Below are 8,738 nucleotides of genomic sequence, written 5' to 3'. Positions count from 1 at the left end.
GACACCACTTCAGATTATTAATTTGAGCCATTTTAGTCACATCTATTGATAAATTGTGCTTTAAATCATAAAAACAGACAATGTCAATACACAAACTGTAATGGACCCATCTGCCTTGGACAAAGGTGGGGGTGGTTTTGAGTTCACTTACATAGGCATGTCCTCCTACTTTACCATTTATAGCCAGCTGAGGGCACAGATGATTGATGTTCATTTATCTTATTTCACAGTCACCTGTGTCTCACTGAATGTTCATTTGCTCCAGGTGGAAGTGCTTCTATTTATCACAGTTTATTCCTCACTGAGTTGCAGGCTCCGCTGTTGGCAACCTGCTTTTTTTAAAACTGTGAAGGCCAGATTGATCCGTTTCGATTTTCTGCCCGCTCAGATGCCAGCACTCTCTTCTTGGAAACCCAGCTAGTGTCTTTGCCAGTTGTTGAGGTGGGGTGTTGGTCATGAAATGCCATCCCCGGCTTGTTCTCGGTTTTCTTTCTTCTCTCTTTTGCCAAGAACTGGGTTGTTGTAAGTGCTTTAAGGAGCTTGTCATATTGTGCACTATTGTAACTGACCAGGTTTCATCTGCTCCATCCCTTTTCTATCTGCTTTCTCCATTGCAGGCTGCAGATGTTCTTTGTGTCTTTTTTGTGGCTTTTATTTTCCTATTACCTGTGGTGTTTTAGCCACAATATTGTTCCACCTTGGTTAAGCATTCACATCCTTCACATTCTCATGTAGAGAATCTGTTTCAGTAAAAATAAGCATCTGTCTGTGAGCTAATCCTCCAGAGAATTTTACTATTTATTTCTGTCATGCAAGGTTACATTTAATAGAATGCTTTGTTTCAGATAGTGGCAGATTTTGGACCTGTTTGTTAAGAGCATGCTGTGTTATTAAACCTTGACCTTGCAAATACAAAGCAACTCCTTAATAGTCCTGTCTGTAGAAAAGTCAATTACCTTGTACTATTACATTACGTGCCTTTGCTTCCCTCATCCAATCAGTCTTTGTCTTGACCAAATAGATTTGCCACACTTTATCTTCATGCTGAATTTATACATAAGTATGAGGTCCGACCACCACAGTTCTCTGCAAGGTGACTCCGGGGAGATACCTCATGATTTATTCAAGAAACACTGGATGGAATAATTCAGGTGTTAGTGCCAGTTAACTCCCCCTCCCCCAACTTCTTTGGTTTGTGTTGGAGCTGTTAGATTTAAAATAAATAATAATGTTAAAAAAATTAATTAATTAATTTATTTATTAAATGAATTCATTAATTCATTAAATGAAGAAGTCTTTCTTTATTTTTACATTTTTCATACTGTCTAAATAGAACAGAATATCAGAATATCTGATCACTTGTTGTTTTTAATGGCTACATGGGCATGGCTTTCATTTGCTAGTGAACACATTATGAAACTCCTCTCTGTTTTTTGTAATTATAATCAGCAGGGGCTCAATAACTGCTGACATTTCTTTCTTGCACTAGTATCATTACTGCTATTATCTAGTAGGAAGATCCAAAGAAGGCTATAAAGTAAATAAATAGAAATGACTGAGGCCACATGGGCATGATGATAGAACCCTTGCATATCAGAGAGGCCTTTAATGGTGTCTTGATGTGCTGTAAAAGTCTCCTTTTAAAAGTCCTAATTAATCATCTATGTGGAATTCAGTACGTAATGTAATAATATGTGTAAAACTGCTGTTCTTTAGCCCCAGCTAAATATTGTCTCTTCTTAAAAGGATATTAGTTAAGGATTTGAGAGATTTAGGAAGGCTCTATGGGGTGAACATCTCCTATTGAATGCACCTCACAAGTGCTTGAATTATGGGCCTTGTGACAGCAATGAGCTCCCCACAGAGGACCAAAAGAGATGAGAGATTAATCAGGCAATCCCAAGGAAAAACCAAAGTGAGAAGGGTATTTCACCAGAACCAATCTATCTAACTCAGAGTGCTGATGCTGAGTGATAAATCTTGTTCCCACCATGAAACAATGTCACACTTTAATTGTGAGTGTGGCAATGAATGTAAATATCCTCAGATTGAGAAGTGCAGATTGTTGAGGAACCTAATGTAATGGGGTTGTTATCATAAATAGAGGAGGAAAACAAAGACATTTTAAGGCACTGTCAGTAAATTTAGAGGCACGTCTGCAGACTATGGAGGCTAGGACGTAGTGCAAAAGGTCTTTTTGATGCCAGTATGTTAAGAGCAAATAAGTATAGAAAATATTGAATTGTTTTTAAATGAAGGTACTGATTTGCATTATTCTGGATAAAAAGAAAATACATTGTTGCTTGTGTAAAATTTAAAATCCAGGATATTACTTGTAATGGGGCTGTAATAGCGCCTATCAAATGAGCAACTTGCACGTCTGTGGGGTCACCAATAATGCAACACAGTCTTTATTCATTAATATGTAAATGGGTTTTTTTTTTGACCCACAGTAAAAAAATTTTAATATAAGATTTTGGACAGCTGGGATTTATTGCTATTCAGCCACAATAACAATAATACAGTGTTTAACTACTAGAGCCTTACGCCCTAGCCTTCAAATCCCAATTTATCCCAAATTAGTTTGATAAGGTTGAGGTCATGGCACTTTGCACCCAGGCAAGTAGCATCCTACTGCCATCTGTCAAGCTTATTCTGTCAGACTGCAAGATGAAGAATCACTGAAAACACTGGTCCCAAGGCAGGAATTCTCCCTGGATAGGGCGCTAGCCCATCACAGTTAAACACATTTACTTATTCATTCACACCCACTTAGCTGCCCACTGTTCTGCATCCTGTAGCTACACCCTGACTACATGCAACTTCCTGGCAAGGTCACCCACGTGCATTATTTTGTACACTAACATGTGGGCATGTTTCTAGAGCTAGACTCCATGCCCAAGCTCTATGAATATTGATAACGGAACCTGTTCATACAACAGTCACCCGAGAGAATGGCACATAGTTCAGGCTGCAGTATTGAATGTCATTTTCTTTCTTTTCTGTTAGCACCTGGTCCCCATGAGAAGAGCCAGATGGACCTGTTGGCCATGGCACTAAATGTTTCCTTTTAGTAAATTTTGCCTGGCAGCATTTCAATGCATTTATCATGACAACAAAGTAGTAGAACTGATGAGCTCCTGGGTGTTTTTCTACAGCCAAAGCCTGCTTAACTGTGCAGTGTGCTACCAGTGCTTTAGATTTGAGTCTCCATGAAGGCAAAGTGTTATTTTAAATATTTTTCATGTATTTATGTACATGCAACTTGATTTGTATATATTAACCCACATAATGTGTGTAAATGTGTGTAAATGTATGACTAAACAACCCTTATTTCAAAATAAAGCTGGTGCTTAATGTACAGACACACAAGTATAAATGTACCAGCAGCTTATAGTAAGTTGAATTATATAAATCAGAAGCTCTAGATTAGGGTTGGGCGGTATTGCCGATTTTCATACCATCTTCAGAAAATTCCGCGGTATACGGTATTACCGCGGGGGGTTGGACAAACTTTACAGTGTAATCACAGTATTCAAATGTTTTATTTAAAAAAATTAAACAATCAGAACGTCAAACATTGCTTATCCTTTCTGATCTATAATAAATATTTCATGCATAAGTGTAAATGCGTCTCTTTATATATATTTTTTTATTTCTGCGCAGTTCTTATCGGCTGTAATCCACCCATTCAGCTTGGCATCAGTAGAAGGAATCAGTCAGTCATAATAAGAGCTGTTTATTGTCGAAATTTAAATCCGAAAACACTTTTAATATTGCGGAGAGCGAGCGAGACACACACACACACACACACACACACACACAGAGAGAGAGAGAGAGAGAGAGAGAGATACAAAGAGAACATACAGAAAACGAGCACAAATAACTAAGAAATAAACTTGTTTAATTATGTTAAATCTGATTATTTCATGGTGCGTATGTTTTAAAGCAGAAATAAACACAGGCACATCTCTGCACAAAAGAGGATTGTTCTGAAACTTAATGCGATGCAACCACAGTATGTCTCTTCTCTGTAGTTTTTTCTCTACTTTTAAAATAAATCTTTTTTTCTCATTTAAGTGTTGTTTGAATTAGGCCTACATTTAAGGCAAGGTAGCAAAATGTTCATGATTGTTCATCATTGATATTAATATCGGGGCTCTTATAGTTTACCCAGTAGCGCTTCCCGAGGAACGAAGAGTCATTTTTTGAACGGCTCTTTAAAAGGAACCGAACCAAAAGATCCGGCTCCCTTCAAGGAGCCATAATTCCCATAACTACAACCAATCAGTGAGCTCCAACCGCCTACCCCTACCACCCCTCCCACCCCTCCCACCCCTCCCTTACTGTGGATGCGCGAATGTCTTAAAGTCTCAGTTTTCAAGGTAAACCTGAAGCAGAAATTTGGCGCTTCACATTTTTTAAAATACCGTCACCATTTTAAAATACCGTCAACATTTTTAATACCGCGGTATACCGTAATACCGTCATACCGCCCAACCCTACTCTAGATTAATTTTATTGTTTATTGTTGTTTACAGCCGCTGACTCACATGGTATAAAACTATCTGCATGTAGAACCTGATTTGGTCCCACAAATCAATTTTGTGACATTGAAATGCATTTATAAATCATGCAATGTAATTTCCAACAAGCTCCTGGTAAGGTGCCCACATACCTTTTAGCCAATGCAGTGTTTTTGCCATCACCTGAATCAGACAACAGGAGTCACCTTTTCTCCTTCAAAGATGACCAATTGTATCTGTCAAGCACTGGCTTATTTGTGTCTTCTTATAAAATCTTATCAAAATATTGCAGTGAATAATTATTGTCTTTTACAAGTGACAGGAACATTAATCCCTCAATGCCATGGGAAATAATTATACCTAAGTGAATTTCTTTCTTTAGCCCTGCTTTTAACTTAGACTTTACTTTTCTCATAGTAGTTAAAACTTAAATATTTTATTTGGGCCAGGAGTGATATTACCCAGACTAGCCTTTAAGTCATTTCACTTTCTCACTTAAGCCTGACTTATAATAGCTCTCTAAGTGGCCTCAAACTCCCCGAGCAGCCTGCAGCTCATTAGTGGAGAACTGCAGCTGAATTTTCAGACCAAATGAAATGTGCTTATTAAATATCTCTTTAGAAATGTGTCTGGATTAGAATTGTGTATCTTCAGCTGTTTCTTTACACCCGAGGATATTATAATAGTGCAATATTTTTTTTCTTATTGTTTTAGGGATCATGTGACTAGAAAGATGCAAATCCTTCATGAATATGTTTTTGTTAGCTTTGCACATTTTAACACAATGAAGATTTTGGTTTTGAACCAACTTAGCGTAGATTTAGCAGTTTGCTTAGTCATTGTCCTGATGACATGTAATCATTTTACCCAAGCTTCAGTCTCTTGCATGCTGGAGACATGTGACAACTGGTTTCAACTGATGGCAACCGGTTACATCACAATTAAATAGACTCATTACATAGTTTAAGTTACAAAATGTAGAAGAATTCAAGTGGGTAAAATTTTTCAGTTTTCATGGATATAAGAATATTGCTTTTACATCAAACTAAATTATAATCATCATCATTATCATGCCATTATATTAGGCAGCATAATTGAATTACATTTACAGCATTTAGCAGATGCTTTTATCCAAAGTGACTTACAGACATGCTTTGTATACTCATAAACATGTTCTTAATACATTACAAATACTTAAGAGTCTAAGAACACCATTCAGCTACAATTAAGCAAGTTTAGTGTATAATGAAGTACTGGGTCTTCAGTTATCATTGCTGACAGCAAAAGACTCAACTTTTTAGATAGTAATGGAAAGTTCACTTCACCAGTGGCTGCCGGTATAAAATAAAGCCTTTATGATTGTCCTACTTAAAGTATGTGAGAGTACTTGGGTAGACTGCATTTGGAATTAGCTGCAAAGGGTTGATGGTTTAAAGAACTGCCAGTAAAAAGTGGCAGAGGTCCAGTCTCAGTCCCCCCAAAAACCAAGAGAGAGAACAAGCTTCAAAGTGGCTTTCATGAAGAAAAATAATTAAATCATGTGGATGATATAAAGGAGGAACCTGCAGGACAGGTCAGACCCTGTGCAACATAACCTGAAAATGAAGGTGTAAACATTTTTTTAGGCAAATGGCAAAATCTTGATGTGGTTATGTATGTCAAGGAATATATATCAACTGTGGTTACAGGTTGCAGCACCTTACATCCAGGTTTATTGGTTTGAATAACCACATTGCCTTTGAAGGACAATTGAAATAAATTTATTTCTGCTGTGACACAGTCAGTATAAAATCTTTTGCATTGTCATGTGTTGTTGGTCTAGGAATAACGTGCTCTAAGGTGTAGCAAATCATCAATTTTTAGATTCAGGAGCATGGTGTATTGCTCAAGGACATGATGTCCACTTCTATCTAGCAACAGCCTCCTTAACTGACAGAGAAAGAAAGCAGCTCTCTGCCTGCTGAATATTAACAATGCTCACCCTGCAAGCCAAAAACAATTGAATATTTGCAGCTGTACAATTTGATCTATGTTGACATGGATCAAAGAAAAAAGACATTTGTACTGATGCATGCTTTCCTCACACAAAAGCAATATAAGCCTTGGTAAAACTCAGCAAAATCAACATTGGCACTTGCATAGACTGGAATACTTTGTACCATTAGAGTTATGTTGATGAGTGAATACATTTCCTTTCAAGATGAAGACTAATTGTGGTTTAAGGGAAAAAAAAGCTGTCAATGCATTAGGGAGATTCTAACACTTTAATCTGACAGAATGTCAGAACCTGTCTCTAGCTTTCCAACAACAGCTGCTATGAATGAGACCTGGGGCTACTGAAACTCAGACAATGACTTTGGCCGCTGGTGGGGGCAGCGGAGGCGTGAGGAGCATCACAAGCTGGTGAACAGCCAGAAAAAAATCTTCATCAGAAAATCTACACCCTGGTTTAGTGTAACAGGTATTAATTAATTGTAACGTACAATATACAGGATCCCTTAATTAAAGGTGCACTGATGGATTATGCAAATTAAATCACCGTGGTCCTCACTGTAGCAATTCATCACAGGGCTTCAACTACTAACTTATTTACTTCACAACACCCTTTACAACACCCTCTGCAAGTGATGATCATGCAAAACTGAACATACCACCAAAGGCAGGACTTGAAGCCAGGTCCCCAGGACCAGTGTTGCAAGATAGCAGACTCCAGCTACCAGCTGTGCCACCATGCTGTCCCAAACAATTAAAATTAAAAGTACCACTTATTCTACAAGAACATGTTTATTGCATTGTGCAATATTGTACATTTTAATTCTTGCCAGCACTAGCAGTTCTGTCTGATAAGACACCAGATGCCACATAGTCAGTCATTTGATTATTACAATGTTGATTTCTGATCCATCAAACGTGATAAGTGGTAGATTTTAGTAGAATAAGTCTTGGAAGTCTAGAGTTTTGAAAAGGGCAAGTCACTTAGTACAGTCTGTGTAGCCTAAACAGTATTTAAAATGAACATTCAACAACGATTTTATTACAATATAAAACTGTTCTCATGCTAAACGAACAAAATAAAAACGAGAGGCTATATACTTTAGCTCATGCTAATTATTTTCCAAGGTCATCTGGAGTACCATCTAGAGGAGCTTCAAGTACCACCAGTGGTTTCTTGTCCCACAGTTTGAGAACTACTGTACCTGGGTGGTTTTACATGTGTTTCAGGATCTTGCTGCCACCAAGTGGAGTTTGTTGGGAACTTAACACATGCACTCAACTGACTGACAAAACATTTAGTTATTTCTCTGCATTCAGACTCATATGCCATTAATAACTGAAGTCTAAACTGCTGAGTTTAGACCTATAAGCTTGAATCCCTAAAAGATCAACCGAAGAAAAAAAACACTCAAAACTGCCTAATTTGCATGGCTGTAGTTCTCAAGGTCAGTCCTGCTCTAGTGAAATCTGCATTCTCCTCCATAACATATTTGTATTTGCAAACCCCAAAAATACTATTGTGTATGTTTTGCAGTAAAAAACAACACACACACACACACACACACACACACACACACACACACACACACACACACACACACACACAAAACTGCTGGTACAAAATCAAGTTTTAACAGACATCTTAAAATGAGCCACAGAAGATGGCCTTTTCGTTACCATTAGCTAGTTTGCTAAATTATATATGGTCAGCTCGATTCTGTTGAAACAAACATTATGTTTGGCTTAGAGTGGTACATTACTAATTACTTATTAAATGAATGATTTAATGAAACATTTAAAACATGATGCCTGTCTAGTTGTAATTTAAAACTAGATGTTAGCTCATTAGCTAGCTGGCTAAGCTAAGGTACTGAACAGTTAGTCAAAGTAATGCACAATCAGGGGTGATATTACTACTTTGGAAAGCAGCACAAATGGCTTTTTTGTTTAAAATCATAATTTCAATTAATTGTGTTTTCTTAATAGTAAATATTATGAATAAAGTTGATTAGCTGCAATGAGCTACCTGCACACGTACAAAAGGCTGTTTAATGCTAGATTGCTTAAAAATGCATGGTCCTTGTCTTTAAAAAGACAAGAGATAAAAGAATCAATGACAACATTGTTTAGTATCAAGCAAATGAAGAGTTTCATTATATTCTCCACTCTGCTTTTTCACTGATGTCATGGATAATCTAGTTTAAGCCACATAGCTTT

The sequence above is a fragment of the Trichomycterus rosablanca genome, chromosome 26 (genome assembly GCF_030014385.1).
Source record: "Trichomycterus rosablanca isolate fTriRos1 chromosome 26, fTriRos1.hap1, whole genome shotgun sequence".
Taxonomy (NCBI): domain Eukaryota; kingdom Metazoa; phylum Chordata; class Actinopteri; order Siluriformes; family Trichomycteridae; genus Trichomycterus; species Trichomycterus rosablanca.
The sequence above is the reverse complement of the archived record's forward strand: the minus strand, read 5'-3'. Positions refer to the sequence as shown.